The following is a 13,005-nucleotide window of genomic DNA, read 5'->3' on the forward strand; positions in this document are numbered from 1 at the left end:
GATTTTCGGGCACCGGTCACGCGATTTGCGGATGCGCATCCGTCATGCGATCCGCAAATCGCGCGAAAAAACGCCCGTCTGACTAAGGCCTGAGCGTTCAGCTTATCGTCCATCATTTATGCAGCAGGAGCACGGGAGCAAGGACACACAGGGGCAAGTGTCAGGCATTGTTTGCCCAACTTTCGTCCCATGTAAACCAAGCTTTAAAGTGTGCGAGATTTATTATAGTGGATCTGCTGAATGATAAATCTGTCAAACTTTAAGACTGTTTGTGGCACATCATGAGTGCAGTCCAGTTCCTTAAGAGGTGTGATCGTTCAATAGACAATATTCATCCACTTTCACAGGGAACCATATAGAAATTAAAAAGTTATTGAGGAATGTTTGGGTTTTCTACTAAGAAATTGCAATTATTCAAGGCACCCTACTGCTATGAAACTATATCAGTGTTTCTTAACTCCAGGCCTCAAGTAACCCCAATGGGAAATGATTTAAGGATAATGGCATCACGTGTACAGTACTAAGGAAATGCTCAAAACATGACCTATTAAGGGTACTTGAGGACTGGAGATGAGAAACACTGAATTATATTATGCCTAATGCAAAGCCTGATGGGTAGTCCATGACACAGGGATTGAAAGAACATCTACCATAAATGTTATGCACTACCTCTTGAGACTCAAGTTATACTTAAGGCCTCATGTCCACGGGAAAAATCAGATCCGCTGCAGATTCTCCATGGAGAATCTGCAGCGGGTCCCTCCTGCCCCGCGGACATGAGCGCTGAAAATAACAATAAATCAGAATAAACTCACCTCCCATCCGCTCCGTTTCTTCTCTTCGCTGCGGCGTCATCTTCTCTCGTCGCGGCCGGATCTTCTTTCTTCGGCTCGGCGGATGTGCATGATGACGTCGGTGACGTGCCCCACGCATGCGCCGGGCCGAAGCAAAATGATCCGGCTGCGACTGAGAGAAGATGGCGCGGCGCCGAAGAGAAGAACCGGAGCGGGTGAGTAAACTCTGATTTTTGTCTCCCGCGGATCCGGACGGCTTCCATAGGCTTCAATAGAAGCCCGCGGGAGCCGTCCCCGCGGGAGACCCGCATGAAAATGGAGCATGGTCCGGATATTTTCATGCTCCATTTTTTTAAAAATTCCTTTTATTGACGATCCGCGGGTATTTATCTACCCCGCGGGTGGTCAATGCATCCCTATGGGGTGCGGATCCGCGGGCGGAAGAAGAGTTAAAATCCGCTGCGGATTTTAATTCTTATTTTGCCCGTGGACATGAGCCCTAATGGTTTTGCCTGCTGTTGTACTTTACATTTCACTACTATCTGTTTAGTGATCTGATGCCTTTTTCCTTAGTGATGACCCTCCCCTGTGAAAACCAATTTTCTTGTATGAGTTTTTAAATTACTGAATATTTATGGATATTAATATAGAAATTGTATTTTAGGTAGAGAAGCCTAAATCCATTTTAGTGAAGGGAATTGATATAATACATTGCTTGTCATCATTTATAATTTGTCTTAGTCTGAAAAAGACTCTTTTCTGTAGACCAGCTGTAGTTTCTGCTTGAAGGAAAGATCATCTCCGACCTTCTGCTGTTTGCATGCATTTGTAGAAAGGGAAAAAGACCGTCTGGGCAAAAATAACTTCATTATGAGCCACCTGTCTCATGCAGAAGGTGTCCAAAATAATTTATATTGTAAATCCATCTGTGACTGCAAATAATTACTGTTTGCCTCTGCAACAAACAGCATGAAGAACAACTGCAAACTTCATGTAATGCTATTGTAAAAGCTTACTGTTAACAAACAATCATGCTGAAGCCCAATAACAGGATATGACGGCAATGTATTAGGAATCATTATACATAAATTTGGACTAAGTAGTATTAATATGCAAAGGTTTAATTTTAGAACAACATAAGTAATGCTGCTAAAGTGTTGGAGGCAGACAGTAGGGCTGGAAAGTAGAAAATTACGCAGTGAGTTCCGCCGTCTTAACATACCCTAAGGCTGGCCGCACACGGGAGATCGCCATTTTGCATCACGGGGGATCGCGGCAAAATTGCCTCTTTATTCACTGAGATTTCGAGCATCAGCGATGGTTATTTTTGGAGAATAATTTTGTATCGCTTTGCTGCACCCCTGATAAAATCGTGCAGCAATTTATTTATTTTTTTCGCATAAGTCAATGGGACTTTGTAATGTTAAAATCGCATTGCATCACATCGCAACATGCGTTTGTAGCGTTGCAATGCGATAAAAAGAAAACTCCATAGGAATACATTGGAGATAAAAAATAGTACATCGCAGAAAGATAGTGCAAGCCACAGTGTTTTTCCCCCTCAACATCACATGAGTGAAAACAACGTAAATGGGAATGAAACCATTGTAAATCATTGGTTTAATATTCTGCTTTTTTACTGACTTTCGCAGCAGGCAAAAATTGCACGATTTTCTCGCCCGTGTGGAGCCAGCCTGAGGCCTCGGTCAGACGATCGTTTTTTGCCGCGATCTGCGGATGCCCATGCGATCTGCACATATATAGAACCATTGCTTTGCAATGGGATCGGTCACATGGCCGCTTTTTATGCGGATGTCCAATAAATTATAGGATACGAGGAATCGCAGATCGTGCCTATCTGCGATCTGCGATTCCTTGTGTCCTATATATGCGCTCAATGGGGCCAGCGGCAGCAGCGCCGACCCCGTTGAGAACATATTCTACAAAGATCATTCTCCTCTGCCACAACTGTAACAGCTGTGGCAGAGAAGAACGATGTTCGCCCATTGAATTCAATGGAGCCGGCAATACAGCCGGCTCCATTGAAAGCAATGGGCTGCCGGCGAGCGCGGGATGAATTTTCGGGAAGGGCTTAAAAATATAAGCCCTTCCCTGAAAATCATGCTAAAATGTGTAAAAATAAAAAATATATATATACTCACCTTGTCCCTGCAGCCGGAGTTCAGCCGTGGCCGGCAGTTCTCCTGAACGGCTCTGTGTAGTATTCAGCAGGCGGGGATTTAAAATCCCCGCCTGCTGAATGGGCTGCCTCTGATTGGTCACAGCCCTCACCAATCAGAGGCAGCTCTCACTCACCCATTCATGAATTCATGAATGGGTGAGTGCTGCCTCTGATTGGCTCAGCGCAAGGACCAATCAGGGGCAGCTCTCAGCTATTGAATGCAGGGACAAGGGACAAGGTGAGTATATATTTTCTACATCAGGGAAGTCTCTGATAGCAATGTCTGACCATGAGTGATTAGAGATTTGATTTCAAAGCATGATACAATGAGCGTCAGAACCGGATATACAAACCACACCTTTGATGCTATTTTGATGCTAACCATCTGGTGAATATTGGTTACTTTTTTTTAATTTTAGGATATTTCTTTCTTAGCCACATTTTTCACCCTGTCAGTAGTGCTGTGCTAACTTTTGAAACATTTGGTTGGTTTGTTGAATTCATCTGTACGGAACGTAAACTTTGGCAAAACCCATAAAGAAGAAGGTGATGGTGGTCTAATGTGGCTCAGTGGTTGGCACTCTAGCCTTGCTGTGCTGCAGTCCTAGGTTCAAATCTCACCAAGGACAACATTTGCATGGAGTTTGTATGCTCTTCCTGTGTTTTTTCTCATTCAATGCATGTGCTATATAAGGTCATTATTATTATGAAGAAACTCAGGGAGAACATGCAAACTCCATGCAGATGTTATCCCCGTCCTTCTTATTTTACAAAAGTTTTTAGCATGGTTTCCATGTGACTCGACCCATTCTAGCAAGACTCATTATAGAATGCAATCTGTGGAGAAAACTACAACTCCCAGCAGGATTCTTCAGCTGTCAGAGAATCCTGCGAGTTATATGTCACTATGATCATGGGGGCCCCAAAGTGCAACTGCACATAGATGTAATTTCAGCCAGCTTATACGTCTATAGGAAAAGTTAAACTACCCAGTTGATTATATGGACATACTAGTATAGGCTATCCGAGTTGCTGTGTGTGTCATATCTATATATAGTGTAGCTAACATACTGTGTCATATACCACTCATGGGCTGGTGTGGGCCCACTGCTGGCCAGGACCCATGGGAAAATTCACCTGCTCGCCTGTGGACTATTCTGAGTCTGTGCATGGGCATCTTAATACTAGGGTTAAATGGTGACTATGGTTACACAGGATAGGTGAAAAATACAGGTATATGATTGTTGGGGATCTGACTGCTAGGGCCTCCAGGGATCACTAGGATGATGGTCCCTAAATCCCCCTAGTGAGTGGAGCAGTGGTGCATATGCGTGATAAAGGCTTCATTCACCTCTATCCACAGCCATCCAGCCATTGTTACAGAAGCTGCTCCATTCACTTGGAGGATTCAGAGTCATCCTTGAGGGGCCCAGCAGTCAGTACCCCAGCTATCAAACCTTTATCACCCATGCCATGAATAGATAATAAATGGTGTGGACTTCAACCTTGATGTGTGATTTCAATGGTTTTGTTTCCACTATCGGGATCCTTGGGCGTTAATACTGCGACCAAGAAAAGATAGAACTTGCCCTATCTTTCTTGCACATAGTAAATACTACATGTGATAAAGATAGGGAAAGACCTATCCTCCTGCTTTTCCTTTTCAAACTTGCGCGGAATGGGTTCCCTCACATTCAGCATTTTTGCACCCGCATTTCCGTCAGGACTCAATGGAAGTCTACCGGAGGGCACAAAACAGATGGGTGCGATTCTGTCTTGTTAAATGGCTGTGAAAGTCATAGCCGCATAGCGGGATGAAACAAGACCATTGATTTCATTTTCACTATTGGGATTCTCGACAGTTAATAGTACACACAACAAAAAATAGACTTGCCCTTTCTTTCTCGCACATAGGTAATACTACATGCAAGAAATATAGGGCAGAACCTATCTTACCGCTCATTTTTTTTCAAACTCGCATTAAATAGCACAGAGTTTGAATAGTCCGGAAAAAAAAAACCCTGGTTCATACACTAATAGTGGCGAGCGTATTAGCACATGCACCCATGTGTTTTTGCCCTTAAACTCTAGTCAAACACACTTTACACCAGTAACATGCCAATACAGAAACTATTTAATATATGCCCTGTTATCAAGGCTTGTGCGTTCCCGTACTGTATCCAGTACATCAGAACTGTTCAGATCAGAAGAGAATCATCCTTTGAAACTGTTTTGAGAATTGAAATGTTAGTCAAATTGCTGAAAAATATGATACATACAGTATTGATATCTAGCTTTCTACATTAGCGAAAGTAGGCCAGCTACATTAAGTCTTCTTTAATTAAGCTTCATCAAAAATAAAGCTTGCAGCATCCCTGGTCTATATAGCACATTACAAAGCATTTCCAGGGCTACACATGTCCTGATTTCAGTGACCATACTAATGATCACAGGCTAGACCAATATGATGAAATATTGATTGAAATTAGTCTAAAATTTAGAAAGAGGACATCCCAACAATGCAGTTTCTAATGTGCATTTTTTGACCAAAGCGAGGTCACAGAAACTGAGGAGACGTTTTACCCTACCCCCTCCAAATTCCCTCTGACACATTGAGGTATGGACTCCACAAGACCTCTGAAGGTGTCCTGTGGTACCTGGTACCAAGATGTTAGCAGCAGATCTTTTATATACTTTAGGCCTCATTCACATGAGCGTGTTTATGTGCATACATACGCACGCACAAAACCAAGCATCTAGATTCCCTATGGTGTGTTCACATGTCCATGTTTTACAGGCATGCAAATGCACGTGTCTGAAAAACATAGGACATGCGTGCATTGATAGGTCCATGCTGCGTGTCAATATTCCTCGCAAGGAATCCCCTTGTCACTGAACACTGTGACAGCACTGTCACAGTATTCAGTGACAAAAGGACTCCCTACGGGGAGTAAAAAATCCCCTGCCACAGCTGTCACAGCTGTGGCAGAGGATCGCAATGTTCTCCAATTGCTTTCAATGGGGCCGCTGCTACCGGCAACCTCATTGAGAGCATTGGACTGCCGGCAACCCCTGCTGTGATTTTCGGGGAAGGGTTTTAAATATAATCCCTTATCTGAAAATCATCCCTGACTTGTGTAAAAAATATACACTACCGTTCAAAAGTTTGGGGTCACCCAAACAATTTTGTGTTTTCCATGAAAAGTCACACTTATTCACCACCATGCGTTGTGAAATGAATAGAAAATAGAGTCAAGACATTGACAAGGTTAGAAATAATGATTTGTATTTGAAATAACATTGTTTTTACATCAAACTTTGCTTTCGTCAAAGAATCCTCCTTTTGCAGCAATTACAGCATTGCACACCTTTGACATTCTAGCTGTTAATTTGTTGAGGTAAGCTTGTGAAATTGCACCCCACGCTTCTAGAAGCATCTCCCACAAGTTGGATTGGTTGGATGGGCACTTCTGGCGTACCATACGGTCAAGCTGCTCCCACAACAGCTCAATGGGGTTCAGATCTGGTGACTGCGCTGGCCACTCCATTACCGATAGAATACCAGCTGCCTGCTTCTGCTGTAAATAGTTCTTGCACAATTTGGAGGTGTGTTTAGGGTCATTGTCCTGTTGTAGGATGAAATTGGTTCCAATCAAGCGCTGTCCACTGGGTATGGCACGGCGTTGCAAAATGGAGTGATAGCCTTCCTTATTCAGAATCCCTTTTACCCTGTACAAATCTCCCACCTTACCAGCACCAAAGCAACCCCAGACCATCACATTACCTCCACCATGCTTAACAGATGGCGTCAGGCATTCTTCCAGCATCTTTTCATTTGTTCTGCGTCTCACAAACGTTCTTCTTTGTGATCCAAACACCTCAAGCTTGGATTCATCCGTCCACAACACTTTTTTCCAGTCTTCCTCTGTCCAATGTCTGTGTTCTTTTGCCCATCTTAATATTTTTCTTTTATTGGCCAGTCTCAGATATGGCTTTTTCTTTGCCACTCTGCCCTGAAGCCCAAAATCCCGCAGCCGCCTCTTCACTGTAGATGTTGACACTGGTGTTTTGCGGGTACTATTTAATGAAGATGCCAGTTGGGTACCTGTGAGGCGTCTGTTTCTCAAACTAGAGACTCTAATGTGCTTATCTTCTTGCTTAGTTGTGCAACGCGGCCTCCCACTTCTTTTTCTACTCTGGTTAGAGCCTGTTTGTGCTGTCCTCTGAAGGGAGTAGTACACACCGTTGTAGGAAATCTTCAATTTCTTAGCAATTTCTCGCATGGAATAGCCTTCATTTCTAAGAACAAGAATAGACTGTCGAGTTTCAGATGAAAGTTCTCTTTTTCTGGCCATTTTGAGCGTTTAATTGACCCCACAAATGTGATGCTCCAGAAACTCAATCTGCTCACAGGAAGGTCAGTTTTGTAGCTTCTGTAACGAGCTAGACTGTTTTCAGATGTGTGAACATGATTGCACAAGGGTTTTCTAATCATCAATTAGCCTTCTGAGCCAATGAGCAAACACATTGTACCATTAGAACACTGGAGTGATAGTTGCTGGAAATGGGCCTCTATACACCTTTGTAGATATTGCACAAAAAAACAGACATTTGCAGCTAGAATAGTCATTTACCTCATTAGCAATGTATAGAGTGCATTTGTTTAAAGTTAGGACTAGTTTAAAGTTATCTTCAGTGAAAAGTACAGTGCTTTTCCTTCAAAAATAAGGACATTTCAATGTGACCCCAAACTTTTGAACGGTAGTGTATACTCACCTGTCCGTCGCTGCCGGGGCTTGGAGCGTCTAGCTGCTTGATCTCCCAGCAGTGTAGTAAAGTTCTTTCAGCAGGTAAGGATTTAAAATCCCCGTCTTCTGAAAGGGCTGTATCTGATTGGCTGAGCACTCAGCCAATCACAGACAACACTCCGCCATTCATTGAATTACAGCTGAGCGCTGCCTGTGATTGGTCACAGCACTCAGCCAATCACAGGCAGCGCTCGGCCGTTTATTAAATTCTATACTCACCTGAGCTCTGACAGCAGCAGAGAGGTGAGTATATATGCCAAGGATAGGTCATCAATAATATTCTCCCTGGAAAACCTCTTTAAGGATGCAGCCCTTTTGATGTGTTCCCATGTTCGTTTTTTACAGGCGCAAAATCTTTGCACCTGCAAAAGATAAGACATGCGTGCAGCGACAAGGTCCATGCTGCGCATAAAGATTCCCCACGGGGAATCCCCTCATCCCTCAACACTGTGACGGCACTGTCACAGTGTTGAGTGACAAGGGGGCTCCCCTGAGGGACAGCTGTAGCAGAGGATTGTGATGTTCCCCCATTACTTTTAATGGGGCCGGCTGCAGCGCCAGCCCCATTGAAAGCAATGGGCTGCAGGCAATCCCTGCAGTGATTTTCCGAGAAGGGCTTGAAAAATAAGCCCTTCCCTGAAAATCATCCCTAGCTTGTGTAAAAATTTTTAAAAAAACACGTACTCACCTCTCCACCTTTGTCTGTGCAATCCCGGCAGTGTTCTGAAGCTCTTTCAGCAGGCGGGGATTACAAAATTCCTGCCTCCTGAAAGGGCCGCGTCTGATTGACTGAGCGCTCATCCAATCACAGGCAGCACTCAGCCATTCATTTAATAACAGCTGAGCACTGTCTGTGATAGGTCACAGCGCTCAGCCAATCAGTGGCAGCGCTCAGCCATTCATTTAATTTGTGCAAAAAAAAGTGCTCATCTTACTGAGCCCTAAATATGGCATTAGGGTTTTTCTTAAACTTTTATTACTTTTTATTTTTTTAACAATCAATAAAACTTTTTAAAACAAATTTTTACCTTTTTTAAAAATTCCCATAGAGGACAAGAACTTGCGATGCTTTGATCGCTACTGCAATATGATGTAATGCCATAGCATTACATTATACTGCGATGTGACAGGCAACCCTGTCCCCGGTTGCTATGGCAACCGCATGGCAATTTGCGATCTTATCACGTGGGGCATTGTGAGACCCCCCCCCCAAAACATCAGTTGGGGCATTTAAATGCTGCTGTCAGAACTGACATCAGCATTTAAAGGGTTAACACGTCCGATAAACTGTGTCGGAGTTGTTGCGGATGGGTTTTAAATGTGCCTGTGGGGAAATGGAAAACTTACTTCCAGATTCCATTACAAGATATTATTGATGATTATTGGGGGTTCCAACAGAGGGACACATATTGTCGTGGAACCCTTCTAGCAAAAAGGATTAGTTGAAATTGGAGATCCCCTATGTTTCTGCAGTGGCAGTCCATCCTATAGTATTTAGAACAGTATGCTCAATTAAAATTGTTCCCTGCCAGGAATCGTATATCAAATCCAGCACATTTGATTATGTTAAACAAAATTAGCATCGTTGAAAGAAAATCCTTAATAACCTGATCTATGATAGTGCACATCAATATTTTCTTCTACAGCACAGTCTTTGATTCTTTTCATTCCACGTCTTCCTAAATGTAATGACAGAGCAATATATTTTATCCAAATGCATTGCTTACTCCTGGATAAATCTTTAATCTTTTTCTTATAAGTAGTCTGTTTGATTCACACTATCATTTCATCATATCAACCACAATACTCATTTCTAAGACTTGCAAGCTTTGCTTTTATTTCCTTTTTAGCATGCATTCATTATTTCTGGTTCTTGTGTTCACATTTCTTACTGTTATTAAAATAAAATTCATCCTATTAATAAGGGAAACATTTTGCAACAAGGTAAACATTTAGAAGCAGAATAGAGATGTTAGTAGAATCAACTGTTGAGAGTAAAGCCTAATTACCGTACCTTACGGCTCCATAAAACATGCAAGATAAGAAAAAATGTAATATACAATCCCTTATAGGAATCTTTCATTTTTCTATAGGGTTCCATATAAATCGTACGGAAGATACATATTGGCATGCTCCTTCAATTGCCTTATTACAGAGGTAGAAAAGCTCTGTAAAACATAGTTAACAAGCTGCAGTAAACAGGGACTATACAATAGTGTGCCGCCATACCACATCCTCAGACAAAGTTCCACAGACTCACTGCTCTTACAGTAAAGAACCCCCTTCTATGTTGGTGATGAAACCTTCGTTCCTCTAAACGTAGCAGATGCCCTCTTGTTACCATCGCAGACCTGATAATAAACAGATCTTGGGGAGATCCTTGTATTGTCCCTTAGCTTATTTATACATAGTTATTTGGTCGCCCCATAACTGTCTTTTTTCCAGGGTGAATATTCCCAATTTTGCTAGCCTCTCTGAGTATACCAGTCCTGTCTTTCCATTTATTACTTTTGCTGCCCTTCTTTAAACCCCCTCAAGCACTGCAACATCTTTCCTGAGCACCGGTGTCCAGAAATGTACACCTCACCGCCTGCTGAAAAAGCTTCAGAGCAGTGCAGGAGGATCAAGCAGCTAGACATGTCTGAGCCCCACAGCAGCAGTGAGTATATATATATATATATATATATTTTTATTTTTTTATTTTTTTTTACACCGCCTAAGAATGATTTTCAGGGAAGGACTTTAGAGATGAGCGAACACCAAAATGTTCGGGTGTTCGTTATTCGGAACGAACTTCCCGTGATGCTCGAGGGTTCGTTTCGAACAACGAACCCCATTGAAGTCAATGGGCGACCAGAACATTTTTGTAATTCGCCGATGCTCGCTAAGGTTTTCATGTGTGAAAATCTGGGCAATTCAGGAAAGTGATGGGAATGACACAGTGACGGATAGGGCAGGCGAGGGGCTACATGTTGGGCTGCATCTCAAGTTCACAGGTCCCACTATTAAGCCACAATAGCGGCAAGAGTGCCCCCCCTCCCAAAAACTTTTACTTCTGAAAAGCCCTCATTAGCATGGCATACCTTTGCTAAGCACCACACTACCTCCAACAAAGCACAATCACCGCCTGCATGACACTCCACTGACACTTCTCCTGGGTTACATGCTGCCCAACCGCCCCCCCTCCCCCCCACAGCGCACACCAAAGTGTCCCTGGGCAGCCTTCAGCTGCCCTCATGCCACACCACGCTCATGTCTATTTAGAAGTGCGTCTGCCATGACGAGGGACCGCAGGCACACACTGCAGAGGTTGGCACGGCTAGGCAGCGACCCTCTTTAAAAGTGGCGGAGCGATAGCCCACAATGCTGTACAGAAGCAATGAGAAATAGAATCCTGTGCCACCGCCATCAGGAGCTGCACACGTGGGCATAGCAATGGGGAACCTATGTGCCACACACTATTCATTCTGTCAAGGTGTCTGCATGCCCCAGTCAGACCGGGCTTTTTAATTCATAGACACAGGCAGGTACAACTCCCTATTGTGAAGTCCCTGTCGACCCACAGCATGGGTGGCTCCCTGGAACCCACCGGCGGTACACAGAAATATCCCATTGCATTGCCCAACACAGCTGAGGTAGTAATGTTGTGCTTAACCCTTTCCAATCCAATTTGTATATGGTTTTCCTAGGGGGCTTACTCTTTTTCTGCTGTTATACAACGGCGCTATATGCTGGCTAAAGCCAGTACTGCATGAGCTGACACGTAGGATAGGCTCCGACAGCAGAGAGGCTGGCAATATACAGTAAGAGAACCCCGATGGACGTCTACCAACAACGGAGCTGTACAGCCTTAAACCCTAATGTCTTCACAGGTCACACAGTGGACTGGAAAGGGTTAATGCAGGTGGGCTTCGGCCCACACTGCATGCCCCAGTCAGACTGGGGTTCTTTACAAGTGGACACATGTAGGTTAAACTCCCTGTGGACCCACTGCCTGGGTGGGTGCCAGGAACCCACCGGCGGTACATAGAAATATCCCATTGCATTGCCCAACACAGCTGAGGTAGTAATGTCGTGCTTAATGCAGGTGGGCTTCGGCCCACACTGCATGCCCCAGTCAGACGGGTTCTTTAGAAGTGTACAGATGTATTAAAAACTCAGTGTGCACCTACAGCATGGGTGGCTCCCTGGAACCCACCGGCGGTACATAAAAATATCCCATTGCATTGCCCAACACAGCTGAGGTAACGTCAGCTGTAATGCAGGTGGGCTAAAAATTAATTTGATTACACTGTAGGCGAGGGCCCACAAAAATTGCTGTATCAACAGTACTAATGTACATCCCAAAAATTGGCCATGGCCAGCCAAGAGGGCAGGTGAAACCCATTAATCGCTTTGGTTAATGTGGCTTAAGTGGTAACTAGGCCTGGAGGCAGCCCAGTGTAACGAAAAATTGGTTCAAGTTAAAGTTCCAATGCTTTTAAGCGCATTGAAACTTATAAAAATTGTTCTGAAAAATTATTTGAGTGAGCCTTGTGGCCCTAAGAAAAATTGCCCGTTCAGCGTGATTACGTGAGGTTTCAGGAGGAGGAGCAGGAGGAGGAGGAGGAGGAATATTAGACACAGATTGATGAAGCAGAAATGTCCCCGTTTTGGATGGTGAGAGAGAACGTAGCTTCCATCCGCGGGTGCAGCCTACGTATTGCTTACGTATCGCTGCTGTCCGCTGGTGGAGAACAGAAGTCTGGGGAAATCCAGCCTTTGTTCATCTTGATGAGTGTTAGCCTGTCGGCACTGTCGGTTGACAAGCGGCTACGCTTATCTGTGATGATTCCCCCAGCCGCACTAAACACCCTCTCCGACAACACGCTAGCCGCAGGACAAGCAAGCACCTCCAGGGCATACAGCGCTAGTTCAGGCCACATGTCCAGCTTCGACACCCAGTAGTTGTAGGGGGCAGAGGCGTCACCAAGGATGGTCGTGCGATCCGCTACGTACTCCCTCACCATCCTTTTACAGTGCTCCCGCCGACTCAGCCGTGACTGGGGAGCGGTGACACAGTCTTGGTGGGGAGCCATAAAGCTGGCCAGGCCCTTAAAGACTGTTGCACTGCCTGGGATGTACATGCTGCTCGATCTACGCACATCCCCTGCTACCTTGCCCTCGGTACTGCGCCTTCTGCCACTAGCGCTGTCGGCTGGGAATTTTACCATCAGCTTGT

Source organism: Eleutherodactylus coqui, chromosome 10 (assembly GCF_035609145.1).
Source record: "Eleutherodactylus coqui strain aEleCoq1 chromosome 10, aEleCoq1.hap1, whole genome shotgun sequence".
Taxonomy (NCBI): Eukaryota; Metazoa; Chordata; class Amphibia; order Anura; family Eleutherodactylidae; genus Eleutherodactylus; species Eleutherodactylus coqui.